Raw genomic sequence first — 19699 nt, forward strand, 5'->3', positions numbered from 1 at the left:
TTTTTTTAATGGGGTGGCACAGGGGGGACCAAGAAGCAGTCAGGGGGCTGGGCCCATGGGAAAAGTCATGTGCCCCAACACAAGTGGGATGACATAAAAATGGCACTGCACAAGTGTCTGGACAACGCATTTCTCTTTTTATAAATAAAAATCATTGAACAGAAGAAACTTGAAGAAACCTTGAATGTATTACTGCTGTGCCTGACTTTGTCCCCTTTTCATTTTTTTCCACAAAATTCTGTCAAAAAATAAACAAACCTTTAACTTAATCATCAATATTACACAAATAATATATTTAATAGCCATATTCTCATCTGATTAAAGACAAAATCATTTAAATGAGAAGCTGTTCTTGGACAATGCAAACAAAAATAAGAAATACCATGCAAAAACGTTAGTTTATTCAATGCAAACAGGTGTTTACTATAATACATCTTAAAATTCCAAGTGTCAAAATGCTAAAATGATTAAAACCCCACATTTTAGCGTGTACCACGTTACTGCAGAATATTTGGGAAAGTGGTTGTGCCTTTAATCTTTGAATCAACAGGAAGAAACGTAACATAGGCTGAGTACAACTAAGCACAAACTCTAAGGAGCTTTCAACATACATTAACGTATTTAAAATATATATATATGTGAACCAGACAGTGAGTAGGTGTATTTTAGCGTATGACATCGGTGGCAGTGCGTGATCTTAAATGCACTCGAATAGCTCACGCACCGCAGATGTTATACTCTGACCAGTCTGCGCTGTTGGGGGGTTACAAGGGGGGGGGGGGGGGGGCACACATATTTTCTGGGGGACCGGTGCCACCCCGTGCCACCCCTTTAGACATGCCCCTGAGCAAGACATCAACAACACTATGCCTTAACAAATATCATTACACTTGAGTCAGGGAACCTTTTTCCCCAGCACAAACTTGGCACAACCATTTCTTTCTCACTTTGGAGTAAAGGGACCCTCTCAATAAAAGTGGCTTTTTATCTTTTGATTTGTATTAAAACCTCCTTACCACTGGAACCTTTATCAGGCCTTGAAAACAAATAGCTGATTACTGGGAAGAATTTATTATCTAGATTGCCTGTCTTTGACACTATGTGCTGATATCACAGCTCCGTAAAACAGACAATGTGCTGCCTGCTGTATAGTTACTTATAAGATAATATCTAAAGTCCCCGCACATACGCCTTTCCCCCAAACTTTATAAATGTTTATGAGCCAAATCTAGGCCAGGACTGAATCTGAATTTTAATACATTGCATTTTTTTTGTTTAGGCATGCAATTTTTGGCAGTCAGAAGTACCACACCCCGAATATCAATCTCAGGCTGTTATTGTGATCCGTGCAGGCAGGTAGTGCTGCTCATCGCCACCGAGATGGGCTCAAATACCCAATCACAAGGGCAGGCAGATGTCAACATACTGCGATTTCTCTATGAATTATTCCACTAACATAAAGCAATACCTGAAGTTTTTTTCCCTGAAGCTTATACTGTCTCACCACACAAACATGTTGCTATCATGGCAGAAGCCTTTCAGCCTAGTACCAGACCTAAAAATGCATTAGATGCCAACATTACCCGGTGAATTATTGGTTCCTCAGCTAGATCAGCTGGTGGTAGAGGTTGGCATCACTCCAGGTAGAAAAAATACCCACAGGTTAAATCTGCTAGTGATCAGACTAAATGGGGCTCCATTTATATATAATCAAGCTATCCTCAAGCACATGTGATTTAGGTGGGAATCGATCAAGACATTTTCTGTTTTCTCCCTCTCATAGAATGGTACGAATGAAGTCGTGACATGGGAAATGTTGTCGTGATGAGTTTCATCACTGCTGGACTAATGCCTCTCTGCACGAACTCGGAAAATGATAAATATTAATGCATATCATTCAGCTCTAGTTTAATGGGCTTGCCCTCCATCGTCTCAGTAAGCTTTGCATAAGATATTCTGATTTGCAGTCTAACAGCTGATTTCTTACAGCCCACCAATTCAGAGTAAACAAACAGGGTTTAAAATCAAATCATAAAAAGTCAATTATAAATGATGAAATGCATGCCACACTCAGACTACAGGTAAAACTGCTAATGGGAAAGAAATGAAAATATGTAAAGTTATAAGCTACAGTCATGGGGAACACTTAACACACTCCTTTTTTTGTCACAATATATCATATATATTTGTTTCTGTTGTATTTATGCTTTCATTTTTATTTTGCTAAATGTATTTGGATACCTGCACCATACTTAAAGAGATAGTTTACCCAAAAATGAAAGTTCATCCCTCTGACTTCGAGTGTGAATGAAACATGTATTTAATATATATAAACATGCATGAAATATTTAATATTAAATATTAAAAATGCAGCTAATGTAGTTCTACACACAACAATAAAAACAAAGGTGTTTGTTCTCTTTCGTTCTTGCTGTTTAACTGGGAAAAGCTTAAAGCGTGTCGAGGTGTCTTGTCATTTTCATGTTATCTGACTAAAAACGAATAAAACTTTGAACTATTATTATTACAGTATTTATTTAAAAAACGTAGAGTGCCTTAAAAATAATTATCACAACACTGGTAAAACAGGCTTATACTGATTTTCTCGTCCTCCGAATTATACTTATCAATCCTGTTTTTATAATCATTATCATTCAAAAATGTATAAATTCAGAACAGGATTAGAATAGAATTCTATTTGAAATAAGACAGGAATATTTTTTTCTACAACAACAACAGTAGTGTTTACAACAGCAAAACCCCCATACCCTGTAAACTCAATAACAACAACAACAATAATACTAATAATAATATCATTCCAGAGTAATTAAGAGGTGCAAAACATGTCTTTAACATTTAAACTTAAAATGGTCAATATCAGCAATGAGCACAGCCCTATTAAAAGCCGTGTTCCATGTGCCCCTTTTATACTTTGAGCACCTGCCCCTCCAAAGGTCTCTGCACGGCCCTGTCACAAAATATACATCAAAACTTGTCCTTTCAGGTTGTGACTGTATTTTTATGCCTTTTAGATTATATTTTTAAGTTCAATGTTAAAAATGACAGTGTGAACACTAAGTGAACCAGAACTAAATGTGTCATTTCCTTTTATGTTTCAGACCAAAATAACCAAGAGAACAAGTGTAGACACACCGACTGTCATTAACATTCATCTTTTGATGACCAAAATTCGGAATATCAAGCATTTATTTAAGACAGAACAAGCATACTCAAGATAATTATTCAAAGTTTAGTAGATATTAATTGGTAAAACAACAAATATGGTGTTTGAAATATAAAGTTCAAAATGTATTTGGAAGAGAATTAACATCATACATCCACTAAAATCACCTTGACAATTGTGTTTGAAATGGTAAAATGGTAAGTTGATTTGATGGATTTTTGCTACCATCAACAACAATGAAAGCCAGACTGTATGTCAGATACAATTAAAACTCTTGCTTTTTTACAATCAACAGTTTAACACACTGTCAGCAGGGTCAGAGTCTGGGTTATTTGCAAACTTTAACATTCGCAAAGTAAACCAGCAGACACTAGGGAGGAGTTAACATCAGCCTGAGGCACATTATGAGACTTACTGAACCTTCTAGAAATGCCTAATGAGGGTGAGAGTGGAGCCTATAAAACATCAAATAGGATAACAGCTCTTCAGCAAGCCACAGTTGACATTTCTCCAATAATAATCATTTGTGCTTTTAATAAACAATAAACTCCAGGGAAGTGTGCACCGGCTGAACCCTCATTTATTCTGTAATTATGCATGAGGCTGAGGAGAATCTTAAGACACGCTCTAGTCAATAACTATTGAAGCTATTCAAATTATCATCATCAAGTTGATGTGTTTTTGCAGTTTGGTCGGCTGTCCCCTACTGTACCGCTGGAGCTCTGAGGTGGCACAGAATGTGTTTACTCTGATCCCTGCCAAAAAAGCACGCACAAAGAAAAGTGCAACATCATTATTCCTTTAGCTACAAAGTTGAAAAGCATCTGCAGATCTGCTCTCATTCTCAACTCCTCACACACATGCAGACATGCCAGCTATCAACGTGAGTCGCCCACCACATACACCATGATCGGCCACCTGACCAAGCTCTGTAATCTTCAAGCTGCAAGCGCACACACACACATGCACCATGACTCCATTCACACCTTGCATGCCGAGCCGCAAAGCGGTGTTCCACAGACTGCACGTCCTGTTTTGAAAGTGAAATAAGAGGCATTAGTCAAATAAAGCGCCCACACAGTCAGTGAACCGTTTAAAGAGTGCTGTTAGCATTCTAACCATCAGCAAACAGCCAATACCCACCCGCCATTACACCATAAGTAGCCTGAGCGATGAAACATGGACCTGCAGGCCGAAGATAATGCATTTCAATGGTGTGCAGAGCTGGACAAAACTGCCTAAAGCCACAGTTTAATGTTAGTGAGGAAATTGCCCCTAACCATCTCCATGTTTGATTTGTGCACTAGGGAATGTTCCAGTAATTGTTAAAGAGCAGTAATAGGTATTGTTAGGGTTGTTCAGTGCTCTTGTAAAATGAGGGACACCTGCATCCTGAAATACTGACAAGTGAATCATGCCCTTGCACTGACCAAGCCATGCTGCCAGCCCGAGGCATTGACCCATCAGAGATTGAAATGTACATGAGGATTTGACAGGTGATTTCTCTGGCGTTCTGACGAATAGAAAGGAGAATGAGATTATCTTAAATTGTACACACTTTGTATATGACTCTTCACTAAACAGTAAACTGGATCCCATTGACTTTCACTGCGTACAAAGAAAAAAAAAAACCAAAATCAAAAATAAAGTTGTAAATAAAACAAAGATTATTGGAGTTTGAAAAAAAAAAAATCCTTTTAAAATTTTACATTTAAATCAATGTGTTTCTTATGAATTTTTTTTGAAAAACAGTGAAAAATGTTTCAAGGTAAATCCTACACCGTTTAAAAAAGAAAAAAAAAATTCAATGAGGTCTGGAATGACAACTATGTATTGAGCTTTATGTAAAAGAAAAAAAAAAGTAAAGATATTTGTGCAAAATCTAATTAATTATTTTGAGCGTTCGCCATTTGATGACGTCACAACCAGCGGGTCTGTGTTTGCATGTATGTACATAATCAGAGGTATCATGCGGTTCTCATCACCATGCTGATGGAGATGTTTAAATTACCTGTCTGTCCATTACACCAGACAGAAAAATTAAACTGAAGTGGGGCCTAATCTCTATCTCTCACAGATTTGCACATAAGCACACACATTCTCATCTGCCATTTCAGCACAGTCTGGCAGTGAGTCCCCAAAGGCTGTGTCACTTTAATTACTTCGCTACCAATTAGAGAGATGCTACAAAAACTGTTTGATTAAATTCTAAACTTATTCTTTGAACCATGTTGTACATCTTTCTATTAACCCTTCTCACTGATGAATACACTCTCTCACTCAACTTTCTTTCAAGAAAACTTCTTCAGCAGAAGGATGTATGCGATTAGGGCATATTTATTAACACCACAACTTGAAAAAATGATTCTAAAAACAAATTTTGTAAGTTCCAATGCAAATTAAACTCAGTAATCATTGGTATTGCATTATTTATTTATTACACATTTATTACACCGTTATTATACATTTCTTTTACATTTTGCTTCTTAGTTATTGTGCTATTTTTCCTGTTCTTCTCTCTTCTTCTAATGAACTTAATGATTTGTTGATAGTTCTTGCAAGATTAACCAAATCCCAACAGAGGATAATGGGTTGCGATCTTTTTTTAATTAAAAAATACAGATTAGATTTTATGCATTAATATGGAAATTTATTGTTAACAATAACTGAGTCATTGTTCATGGATAACCTCCCCTTCCACTTTGAAATAGACTTAAAAAAAGTCACATGGACAAAAAAAAAAAAAATGGCATGTTGATACCATTCTCACATGTCTTGTGATCAAATGTCAGATGTTAATGGCACAATATTAGATTTGCCTGATCCGCACACAAAGCTATTGTAGGGCTTCAAAAGACTTGGAATATAGTGAATGATTTATAATGACCTATTTTTTTGATAATTTTATTGTGCTTTGTTATTTTGGAGCCTGATAACCCCTTCCCCTTTCACTATGGAAAATAGTAGCCTGGATATTCATAAAAAATTTACCTTTATGTTCCACAGAAGAAAGTAAGTCATGCTGGTTTGGAATGATATGAGGTTTAATAAATAGTGACAGAACTGTCATTTTTGGTTGAACTGCTCTTTTAAGTGTTGGTGCGAAATTGTGTGTGTTTGTGCTGCTGTGATTCTAATAGAGGCAATGCAGAGGCCAAGGCCACAGAGGGCACATACACACAGACACGTTCACACACTCTTGAAGGAGGCGAGATTTTCACTCAGTGTCCACTCTATTGCTCGCGGCGAGACAATACCTCTTTATGTGTTGAGTTTCTCACTCTTGCACACACACACGGATGCGATAGGAGGAGCAGGCAGGCAGAACGGTCAAGTCTCCTATAGGCTGTGTGGAGTGGGTGGGTGGTGTTGGAGGCCACAGCCCTCTGTATGATTATGATTAGTATGTGTTGCGAAAGCACATAGCCATGAAGGACACAGTATCCACACATCCGTCTCCACACCTTTTCCACTATCATTTATGATCTATATAGAGCATTCCATTAAACTCCACAGATAGCAAAGGCATAAAGCCTAAAGCGGTCTCAGAAAGATCGCTATCTATGTGACACCTTTATTGCTGTTTGTCTTCATCAAAACTCTGATTGGCTGCTGTGTAAGATGTCTTGCTTCGGGACCCTGTACTGAAGGGGACACCGGGGGCGATTGTAACAATAAATTGCTTAAATCAAAAATACGAGGCACTAACTCTAACGCTCAGTTGTGTTTTCCCTCTGCCTGAGAAAAAGAAGTGTGATGACACAGAAACGTTTCCTGGTTGGAAAAATCCAATATTTTCCTTTTCATTTTATGTCTTTGAACTCAAATTAATATCTAATTTCTTAAGTTAACATGAATAATATATGCGAACAACAACATTTTAGAATGGCTGTGGGGTTGAGGGCAACATCAAATATGAAATAAAAATATTATGATTGAATTGAAAATGTGATATTTACAGCTCTGTAATTGCTTTGGTGCTATTTTCACAAGAATGTGTGAGAACCAATCATTGTAACCCAGCTAGTCGCTCATTCAAATCCTGGTATTGTGCTTTCATTAGGGTTGTAAATGTTTCCTTTCACGCAACCATTGTTTCAAAACATAATGAGAACATTTGATTAAATCACCAAAACGCAACGGAATGATCTTTCTGTTTAGTCATTTTAATTGCCAGTTAATTCAATAGTAAACAAAGCAACAGACACATTTCAAATCACCCTTACAGGAGTTGAATGGTAAGTGTTACATGTCTTTATTTTAAGATACATGCATCAGATTAGGAAATTAATTTAAAAAAATCAAACCAAACTGACATGATGTCTATAGTACCTGTAATATTGTGTTATGTTATCAAAAATGTGTAATCACTGAAGACATGACAGATGTGTCACTTCGGACAGTAGAGCAAAGTGCACTGTTAATACTGTAAATCATACAGAAAGCACAATGAAACAGTTGTAATGCCATTTACTTTTAGTACCGATTTTCTTGCCAAAATGTTCCTACAGATTGCCTGAATTGATACAGTTCTTGACCTTTTCACACGGGGTGAGTTACTGTAATTTAGTGAGACGTCTGTTTATCACAGAACATGCTGTAAACTAATTCATTTGATACAACAGTTCCCTGCCCTCTGATGCTCACCTCTGTGACAGGAGTCATGTCAGCCTCTTGACCTCTCTGATGGGCCTCTTGTGGTCATTTGATTGGTTCTCCTCACTGCAGTTTATTCTGCTCTGTGTTGCAAACACTCTCCCACACACTTTGAAAGGATATGATAAACAACTGTGGTTTCCCTATGAGATAAACTGGCAATAGTGTAAAGAGAATTCATTACAGTCCTTTTTGAATATTTTATTTAGATTATTTACATCAAACCATAATAAAAAACAACAACAAATTTGTTGAAAAGATATGTATGTAAAGAAAATATACGTATATATCGCTTAGATGATTAACCATTTCAATCATTTGAAACAAATGGTGTGTTTAAAATAAGTGAGAATTGATGTAAATGGAAATTTCTGATGTTACAATTGCATAATAAAAAGCATTTACTCATAAGGTACTATATATATATATATATATATGTGTGAAACACTTATATAAAATAATATATAAAATAAATATAAATATATAAAACACTAAATATATATAAATATTTAAATAAATGTTGTTCTTTTGAACTTTCTAGTCAACAAAGAATCCCCCCCAAAAAATATCTCTGATGGATCATATGAAGACTGGAGTAATGGCTGGTGAATATCAGCTTTGCATCACAAAACTATATTACATTAAATATATTACAATATATAATTATATATAATATAGCTATTATTATATTATTTTAAATTGCAGTAATATTTCATAATATTGCTGTATTTTTCATCATAAGAATGCAGCCTTGGTAAGCATTTAATTTTTTTTTTCGAAAACATAAAAAAAAGAATTGTACTTACCCCAAACTTTCACTGATTCTATTTTCCTCAAATGCTGAGAATGCCTGATAATCATAATGTCACACAACCGGTCCTAAAGGAGAACATGCTGATTCCTACAAGAAACCATAATGTTCTTGCACCATGTTGCGCCATCTCTACCGTGGTTAAGATTACGGCCTCGGTTTACCTACGCATTTACCCGCAGGCAGGCCCCTGCCATTCTCCTGTCTGTGTTTCATCAGTACCTCATGGTGAGTAACAGTGCAAGCAGTTTTTCCTAAAGTCTGATGAGTGGACTGGATGTTTTGTGCTGTAGGGGGCTTTAAAAGATCTCCCATAAGTCTGTTAAGCCTTCTGTTTTCTGTAAGCACTTCTAAAGGTAAGCCAACAGTCTTAAGAGCAAATCTCAGAGCGCTGTTTAGATGTTATGCTTTGCCAAGTACATGATGCTGAATTGTCTCATCTTGTCATCATAGTTCATCATTACATGTTCCTCTCACTTCTTCTGTTTATGCCCTTCATGGTCCATGGAAGACTCTCTCATTCTCATCCCCCCCCCCCTTGCTTTTGCTGTCTATGCATCATGCCACATCTGATATCCTGTGCCAGACGCTGGAGGCTGGCATTACTGCCGCAGGAGCTTCACTAACACATTTATCTAACCGCTGCAGTGCCGAGGGGCAGCAGATGCAACAGAATCATGGCATAAGTCTGCGGCTGGTTTGAGGTTTTGATTGCGCCGGGCGAAATTAACAGTCTGTGATGTAGCCACAGGACTGTCTCATTTTTCTCCATCGTTTTTCTGCACTTACTTATTTTACAACCCAAGTGCTGCCATGGGACAAAATAATTTTTCCCTAAAACAGCAGAAGTAGCGATTCTCCATGCCGATACTTCCTTTCGAAACCAAAAGCGATGTCTTTCTCACACCAGTTTAGTAGAGATGGTACTATCTTAACTATTTTTTAGTAGAGTTAAAGTAGTGCAGCTTTCAAAATAGTTTAACAGTAAGAAACTATTTTTTAGTAGTGGTGTAACATGTCAAAATGCTACATTGCTGTTTATAACTAACGTCACATTGTTTGTGAGGGCAGTTTAACTGCTGAGCGTGCTGATATTATAATCACACATGCCCTCCTAAATGCCCTCTCTCTCATATATTGTAGAATGTAGGGGTTGAACGTCTAATTCATTCTCGTGAATTAATTCGTTCAGACAGTGTATGTACAAGCACAAATACCAAAAATGATTCACTTTTTTGAGTCCCAGTGCTGTGGGAATGAAATTCCTATTATACATGACCACCATCCTCCTGAGGTGACCATAGAAATCTTTGCACAAATATAAATGGTTTATGGGGGTAAAAAATGAGGTAGAGAATCATTTCACTCCTGGGTTATAATTTGATCAGGTTTATGGATATTAAATTACAGAACTGAATCATCTGAATCAGCAGATCCTCTGATTTTACTTATAATATTTTCTTCAAAACGTTGACATAAAGGTTAAAAAAAGAGAAATATCCAAGTCTGAACACATACATTCACTTCACTGAACCCACCAAAGAGGACAGTGTTCAAGCCAATATTTGAACAGTCACTAACATGTACACACATGCCTAATTTATGTTGTGGCTTATACGCTAAATCATTTTTCCACCTTCACTGTCAAAACCTGATCAGAAATTTTATCTATAGGGGTACAAAGCTAATTTAGTCATTTATACCCCTAAGGTATGACTACGATGCATTTGAAGGCACTATTTTTTCTCCAGAGAATGTAGGTTTGCTTATTTGATTAACACATTTGGTAACACTTTAGAATAGGGAACACTTATTCACTATTAACTATGACTTTACTCTCAATAAATTCCTAATTTGCTGCTTATTAATAGTTAGTAAGATAGTTGTTAATTTTATGTATTGGGTAGATTTAGGGATGTAGAATTAGGTCATTTAGAATAAGGCATTAATATGTGCTTAATTACTACTAATAAATGGCTAATATTCTAGTAATATGCATGCTAGTTAAGAGACCCTAAAATAAAGTGTTACCACACATTTTAAAACAAAATTTGTTTAAATTTAAATTCCCCATATGTAAGTCTAAGTCAGTGGCTACCAACAACTGTTTGGTTCCCTATTCTTCAAAATATCCTCTTTTGAGTTCAACAGATGAAAGAATCTCGTACATATTTGGCTGAACTGTCACTTTAAATTCATACTCAACCTTGCATTCAGGTACATCTCCATTCAGTCAACAACCAATGGATAGAGCCAAGTCCCCACTGTACCTTTTTCCCTTTTGACAATCCATTTAAATCACATGTATGTCACAATATGGAAGAAAACAGTTGCTTCTTTCATTACATAGATAGAGACTTTAAACTGATGTCCATGTTTTCAATTAGTGTTACAACCCACCTCATCTATTACTGTACAACTCACCCTGTGGGGTAGACTGTAACAGCAGCACTCTTTGTGGTTGCCATATAAATTACTTTAATTTTCAGCATGTAAATATGGAAGAAAAAAAATTATCAAGGTTAAGATACAGAAAACAGATGTTACAGCAAAAACTTTTACAACCTTTATCAGTCTTCTCTATTTACATATTGCTCCTTTTAATAGCTTCAGTGTAGATACTCCTACAGCTTCTATCTGCATTTTCAAAAGAGTAGGTTGACTATAAATACTTTCAATTGTGAGTAACTTGTAGCTTGACAAGCTACAATTTTAAAGAGCTCACCCAACAGAGCTCACTTCATGCAGCGTTTGACTGTTGTCCACAGCAGGAAACGAACATTCTGATGAAATACAGTTACAATGGCTCCTTCAAACTAACTGCTCTATAATGCTACTTTTCTAACTACTAACTCTATTAAATAGTGGGGTGGTTACAGATAGACGTGTCAACAGCATGAGGTTTGTCCTCCTAGTATTTAAAGCATGGAAGGGGGTGGAAAATACAGGGGCACATGCTCTATTTTCTTGTCACTGATAGTGAGCTTGGAACTCCACACCCTCTGTTTCTCTCTCTCTCTCTTGCTTCCTCACTCAGTCAGACATTAAGTTATTCACCCTCATTATATAGGGCACTTCTGCTGTTCGTGTTCAGTAATTCGTCCAAGGATGCCCCTTTGGGACAATTTCTAGATGAATCCTATCTTTTTCACCTTGCCCCACAATCCCCCCACTCACACCCACTGCTGCATGCTGTGCAATATCATTACATAACATGACCATAAGCAAAAGTTCACTCGGCGGCCATTTTGCAACACCCCCAGGCAACTATTTTCTGTGTACTTGAATGGGTCAAGTATGAAATCTCCAAAACAGTTTGTCAAGATTGCGTTTCAGTAACATATTTCAAATCGCCAATAAAATCTGACAAAATGACATCATAAATTTTGATATTTTTTAATCAAAATCAGGTTTAAAAACTGTATTTTTCAGGTTGGTGAAGCTAATGCGAATTAGCATTCTATATCAATATCATGCAATATCCTATGCAGTATCCTATCACCCTTCCTCAAAGCCATTTCATTGGCTGAGACAAGTTTTTAATGGGTACTCAGTGCCTGATTAGAAATTATGCAAACTGTATTTATTCAGTGTAGTTATTCTTAAAACTACACTGTCTGTTTTTTTGTTGTTGTTGTTGTTGTTCGAAATTAACCAAATAATGAATATAAAACCATTTTTTCAACTATTTTTTTAATTATTAGGGTAAGCCTATATTTAAAATGTATATTTTAAAGCAGTCAGGGTGGATTTAACAGGAAAATGCATGTTTCTGTCATTAAGTTATATCTAAATAAAGAAAATGACTACTACTATATGCAGTGGAAGGTGTTATAGTAGCTCGAAGCTACAACAAATGAACCTTTATTAATAAAACATGAATCAGCAGCACTGGCTTGACTTTTAATAAATAATAAATACATTTAGTTTGCATAGCAGCACATTTGCCGCACAATTTGGGTTCACAAAACAATGTTCATGCTGGTAACAATGCCAACTTCTAAACCAATTATTACTACGGTCTATTTGCCTATAATTAACCAACCTAGGCAAGGAAAGGCAAGGCAAGTTTATTTAGATAGCTCATTTCATACATAGTGGTAATTCAAAGTGCCTTACATAAAAGGAAGTAAAATGGTCATTTTCTGTCATCTGATTCTCCGGTCTTCATTTGGACTAAAATTAACATAAAAATATACATTAGCTGTTTGTTTGTAACAGTGGGATCTTTCCAAACGAAATGTAAAGCAGCAGAGGCTGAATTGGAATAATGGAATAATGGTAACCTACAGTACTACTTTACTTCCTTTTTATGACCTCAGGCCAACATAAATTCATTATTATTTAAATGTGGTAAGTCAGTGATTGAGTTTCTGAAATCCAAGGATTTTGTAACAAGATGTTCTGCAGCTTATTTTCAAAAAATGCTATTAATTAACTATTTTGTCATTAATGAATAACTGCACAGAAACACATGAGTAGCACAATATTAACATCTTAATAACTACTATTAACTAACAATAAACTCTTATTAACCAATTAATGATAGCACTTATTTACTTACTTACTTTACTTACTTTTGTCATTTAGCAGACGCTTTTGTCCAAAGCGACTTACAAATAAGAAAAAGTAACTAAAACTAAAAAGTTACAACTCTATATACTATCTACCCACATATTTAAGAAAATAAAGAAATTAAATAAAATTGACACATGCATATAACAAAAACATTTCAATAATAAACATATCAATGAAAAAATTAAATAAAAAGCTACTACTATGCCTTGCCGGTGTCCCTGCCCGGTGGAGGCGCACGGTAGAGTCGATGGTCTTCACACTAAGAGGGCTTCACACGACGACTGCCGCGACCGCTGCCGCGGTATAATAACCTTTATTATACCAATCCAACAAATGATCATTTCAGTTCAGCTGGACCCACTTTTTGAATGCGGTAGTGGAGATTATGATGGTTAGAGGACTCTATACGTTACGAAAAGTTTTTTATTGATAACTATTATTAGAATTATAGTAGCCGAATGACTTTCTCTGAGAAAAAAATAGTGAACTAGCACATTCAACTGAGAGCTATTAATTAATACATTGTTAATCAGAATTTCTTGTTTGTTAATAGCAAAATGGTAATATGTTTATGCTGTGAAACCTTCCTCTTTTGTTCCTGTGTAGGCATTCATTAAACGAGGAACAGTATTGTAAAGTGTTACTCATAATATAAATGAAGCTGGATCTGTGGAGGAAGGAGGAAGAATTGTCAGAAGACTGAGGTAAGTGGCTATTTATTTACCATGGTGTTGTGATTGACAGGATTCAATAAACATGCTTTGTTTGAAGTCCATTTAGTTCAACATGACATAATTTCTGAAAAAGCTATTCCATTTCATTCTGTTCCAGCACACATTTATCCAGAGTAGTCTAACTTTATGAATATAATTACATGTGCATGATAGGAATAAACTATTCCAAGTAAACAAAACAGGTGCACAGGTTGATTTCATTGACATGGATTCTAATGGAGCTTCACATAAGAATTTTAGATCTTAGTTACACATTAAAATATTCACTTCACTGTCTCTTGGAATCACCTACATAAAATATAAAACTATTACCAATATTTCTCTCACACCTAAGAGAATATAACTGGTATTATTCATTCATTCCATCATTCATCTACTAATGCATTCATTCATGCAATTACCTCAAAGGAGATTTAATTCTGAACCTGAGATGCAAATTACTTTATTATTTTTTTCAGGGGGCAAACACTGACTAAACTCGCTGAAACACCCTTTCTGTCCTCACCAATCATCAAGCTCCACTGACATGACACCATCCTAATTTATTGACTCAACAGACAATTATAACGCAATAACAGGACTCATTTTCAATTAATTTATAATGTCATTCTATTTGCGTAATTGCTGTCATTGTTGTAATTGTGTGGGCTTACAGAGTTGACCTCCCTGTCTGTGAGTAGAAGGAGCCTGTCAGCAGAAACAGGGGGAGGTGACAACACTGCTCTGTGTGTGTGTGTGTGTGTGTGTGTCTACTATACAGATACAATTTCAGCATGATGCATCTGATGTGAGACTAATTTTAATGTGCACAGGAAGAGTGTGTGTGAATCTGATGTGTGGCTTTTCCTGGGAAGTGAGGAGACAAGAGGTACTCATACGGTTTCATCACTTGCTGACTCTTCATAATATACATTTCTTGAAACACACACACACACAAACATGCATATATACAGCCCATCTCCAGACTTGGCCAGGCATAACAATTCTAAGACATCCTGGAATTGATTTAGAAAATAGTGTTTTCTGGCCCCACCTTTGCTTGTGTGACTCATTTATCTCTCTTTACTGAGCAATGACTATCACTGTCATCAATTTGCAATGTTCTGAAAGATCAGGACAGTGATTCACCTCATAATGAAAGCCCTAAATTCTCTTGAAATCCAGTTGTTCTTTTAGCTCTTAATATCTCTGAAGGAATTGGATTTTGTTTTTGTTTTTTATTCTTAAAAAAAGTCTTATCCCTCTTAATGACTTATCAAAATAGCATAGCACATTGTTGTGATATCTTCTACCAACTAATTAACCTTTTAGCTATTCTAAGTTTGTTGGCTAAGCAATTAGCTTGCTAACTAAAAGCTAACTGAAAGCACAATTAAAGGAAAGTTTAAGTAATTAAAATGACATTAACACATTTTCATAATTAAAGCTACACTATTGTAGCAAATTAGCTCAAAAGGGAAATGTATATAAATAATTACAATTAATTATGATTAATTACAATGATTTACGTCAGCTGCCAGTAATAACTGTAGCAGAATTAAATTGCCATCAACTAATCGGTTCGTCCAGCGAACATTCAGTGTAAGTTCATATCAACTCTAAGAAAGGATATTCTTAGAAAATATCCTTTTCTAAGAAAGGCCACAGGAAATACTTTCCTAAGTATTAATGCATTAGAGCATATAGTAAGGATCAAAAATCGTAAAGGGACATTAATTTGTGAGGCAGAATCAGAAGAGTTCTATTGGTTTGGTTTATGTTGGTCAAAGTAAGTAGGGGGTGAAGTACTGGAATAGTTAGGTGCTTTGGAAGGTTTTTTCACTTAGTGCGGAAGAGTTTGACTTTGAACAAAGCTTGAGAATGTTTGTTTTTAAATTTCTTGTTTTTATTGTTCTGATTATTATTTTTTAATGGGGGGGGGGGGGGGGGGGGGGGGGGAAGATGATTGAGGCCACAGGCAAATTCAAAGCATGTATGAATTTTGCATGATTATGTATATACATTCAAATAAAACCCAAAGGTGCAAGCATTTGATAGATGAATTAATTACAGGAGATCAAAGTTCAGACTAAGCTGAGATGAAATGGCTGAGATGATGACCCCTGGCAATGTATCAAAAAACTGAATAACAGCAACTTGTCATTCCAAACCATGAATTTCAAGAGAAAGGAAAATAAGAATCATGAGATATAGGATGGCTGTCACATGGGAAAGTTGTTACAAGGACTACATATGCACTGTGTGGTTTTGGGGTTACACTTTATTTTAAGGTGTCCTTGTTACAGTGCAATTATACATTTAAGTACTGAGTAATACAACCCGAATTCCGGAAATGTTGGGACGTTTTTTTTTTTTTTATTTAAATAAAATGAAAACTAAAAGAATTTCAAAATCACATGAGCCAATATTTTATTCACAATAGAGGATACATAACATAAATATTTAAACTGAGAAAGTTTACAATTTTATGCACAAAATGAGCTCATTTCAAATTTGATGCCTGCTACAGGTCTCAAAATAGTAGGGACGGGGTCATGTTTACCATGGTGTAGCATCTCCTCTTCTTTTCAAAACAGTTTGAAGAAATCTGGGCATCAAGGTTAAGATTTTCTGGAGTTTTGGTGTTGGAATTTAGATCCATTCTTGCCTGATATAGGTTTCCAGCTGCTGAAGAGTTTGTGGTCTTTTCTGAAGTATTTTTCGTTTAATGATGCACCAAATGTTCTCTATAGGTGAAAGATCTGGACTGCAGGCAAGGCCAATTCAGCCCCTGGACTCTTCTACTACGAAGCCATGCTGTTGTAATACCTTCAGTATATGGTTTTGCATTGTCCTTCTGAAATACACAAGGCCTTCCCTGAAATAGACGTCACCTGGGGGGGGGCATATGTTGCTCTAAAACCTTTATATACCTTTCAGCATTCATAGTGCCTTCCAAAACATGCAAACAAACTGTCCATACCGTAGGCACTTATGAACCCCCATACCATCAGAGATGTTGGCTTTAGAACTGAGTGCTGATAACACGCTGGAAGGTCTGGTGGTCAACAAGAATGTCAAATTTGGACTACTCTGACCATGGAACAATTTTCCACTTTGAAACAGTCCATTTTAAATTAGCCTTGGCCCACAGGACACGACGGTGCTTCAGGACCATGTTCACATATGGCTTCCTTTTTTCACGATTGAGCTTTAGTTGGCATCTGCAGATGGTACGGCGGATTGTGTTTACCGACAGTGGTTTCTGGAAGTATTCCTGGGCCCATTTAGTAATGTCAATGACGGAATCATGCCGATGAGTGATGCATTGTCCTATGGGGCCTGAAGGCAACTGGCATCCAACATAGGTCTTTGGCCTTGTCTTTGGCACAGAGATTTCTCCAGTTTCTCTGAATCTTTTGATGATGTTATGCACTGTAGATGATGAGATTTGCAAAGCCTTTGCAATTTATCGTTGAGGAACATTGTTTTTAAAGTATTCCACAATCTTTTTACACACTCTTTCACAGATTGGAGAGCCTCTGCCCATCATTACTTCTGAGAGACTCTGCCTCTCTAAGACATCCCTTTTATAGCTAATCATGTTACAGACCTGATGTCAATTAACTTCATTAGTTGCTAGATGTTCTCCCAGCTGAATCTTTTCAAAATGTCTTGCTTTTTCAGCCCTTTGTTGCCCCTAAGCTACGTTTTTTGAGACCTGTAGCAAATTTGAAATGAGCTCATTTAGTTGATAAAAGTTGTGGCGGGAGGAGCCAACGACAGACACAGTGGGCGTGGCGTCAAGCCTCGGAGAGGTTTTTATTAAACAATATATTAAAATAAAGTGTCCAAAGGGGGAAAAGTGTCCAAAATAAACAGGGATCTGGTGTCCTCGTCGTGCTGCGGGGCTGTGTAGGAGGGCAGTGTTCAGGAGGGAAGGGTCCAGGGAAGGGGCGGAGTCCGGTGGCCGCACGCGCTCCCCTCTCGGGGCCGGGAGCGAGTGGCGGCGGCGTCTCTTGCGCGGCTTCGTCCATCTTCGGCAATCCCGGCGCTTCTGGGGGATTCGGCGGCCCGGCATCCTGGCCCGTCAGCCGCCTAACGGGTGCGGCAGTCCTCCTCGACGCTCCCTTCCTGGACCCACGAGGACACCAGCGTGCATGCACGGGGGAGAGACCGGTCTCCCGAGGAGAGGCGCGCTCGGCGTTTAAACGGCGGCGGTGATGAGGCTCTATTCACGTCAGGTGCGCCTCATCACACGCCGCCAGCCCTGGCTGTTTCAGCGCCCCTCCTCTCTCACACACCCACTCCTGTCGGGAGCCTGGTGAAGGGCGGCGAATACGGGACGGGGTGGTGATGATGGACAGGGGGGAGGCAGCCGACTCGTCACAAAGTGTAAAATTTCTCAGTTTAAAATTTCTCATGTTCTCTATGTTCTATTGTGAATAAAATATTGGCTCATGTGATTTAAAAGTCTTTTAGTTTTCATTTTATTCAAATTTAAAAAACGTCCCAACGTTTCTGGAATTTGGGTTGTATTAAGGGAAAGGGGGAAAGGGAAGGGATGCATGGCCAAGTATGGTGATCCATACTTGGAATTTGTGCTCTGCATTTAACCCATCCAAGTGCACACCTACAGTAGTGAGCATACACCCGGAGCAGTGGGCAGCCAATGATGTCGCCCGGGGAGCAGTTGGGGGTTCGGTGCCTAGCCTTGTCTCACCTCAGTCGTGGTATTGAGGGTGGAGAGAGTGTTGGTTATTCACTCCCCCAACCTACAATCCCTGCCGGACCTGAGACTCGAACCTGCGACCTTCGGGTTACAAGTCAGACGCTCTAATTAACTACATGTACTTACTATATGGTTAGGGTTTGGCTTAGGGTTACTTGCATGCAATTATGCATAATTTATTGTTATTATAATAGTAAGTACATATAAAATGTGTAACAAGGACAACGTAAAATAAAGTGTTACCGTTTTTTTTGTTTGTTTGTTTTTTTGCATATAATTTCTTGGTTTCTCTGACAGTGGTTTTGTATAGTTTTAAACACATAAAATATATAGTTAAAACGCATAATGGTAACAAATGACACTAAAATATTGCAATAAACATTAATTCAACAACATAAGATGTAACATAGAACCCTAATGTACATAAGAAAACGCTAAGAAGAAAATTTATTTCAATGAAAAAACATGCATTAAATGGCAATTTGTAATTTTCACAGTAAATTACAAAATCACTTCCAAAAACTGTAAAGTTACATTAAAGTTTTTTTTTACCAAGTATAGTATAGTTCTCCTTTTACATTTGTACTATTTGTACTGCAGTTTAATGACAGGTTCTATTGTGACAACTTACCCCATGATCTGTACCTTTTTTTTTATCCTGGGTACTCTTTGCACAATAACTTGTAGGCTTCAAATAGACTTAATAATATAAAAAGTGTAACAATCCGCCAACTTTCAAAACCCACAACATGCTATTATATACAATCACATTTGACATTTATTACACTTCTAACTGCATACACCTTACACTTACATTTTCTCTGTCTTTTACAGAAGTTCTGAGAGTGGAACCAGGATGACAGAGGACTTGCTGTAGAGTCATCACCTGTCAGCACTGCGCAAAATGACTTTCTGTTGTCTCTGTCTTTCTGTCTATCTTTCTCTCTCAACAGATGGGCCGTTAGTATGCCTGTTTCCACAGTTTTCCAGCATGTGAGAGAGGATACTGTGCCAAACCCCTGCTG

This window comes from Barbus barbus (genome assembly GCF_936440315.1).
Source record: "Barbus barbus genome assembly, chromosome: 16".
Lineage (NCBI taxonomy): Eukaryota > Metazoa > Chordata > Actinopteri > Cypriniformes > Cyprinidae > Barbus > Barbus barbus.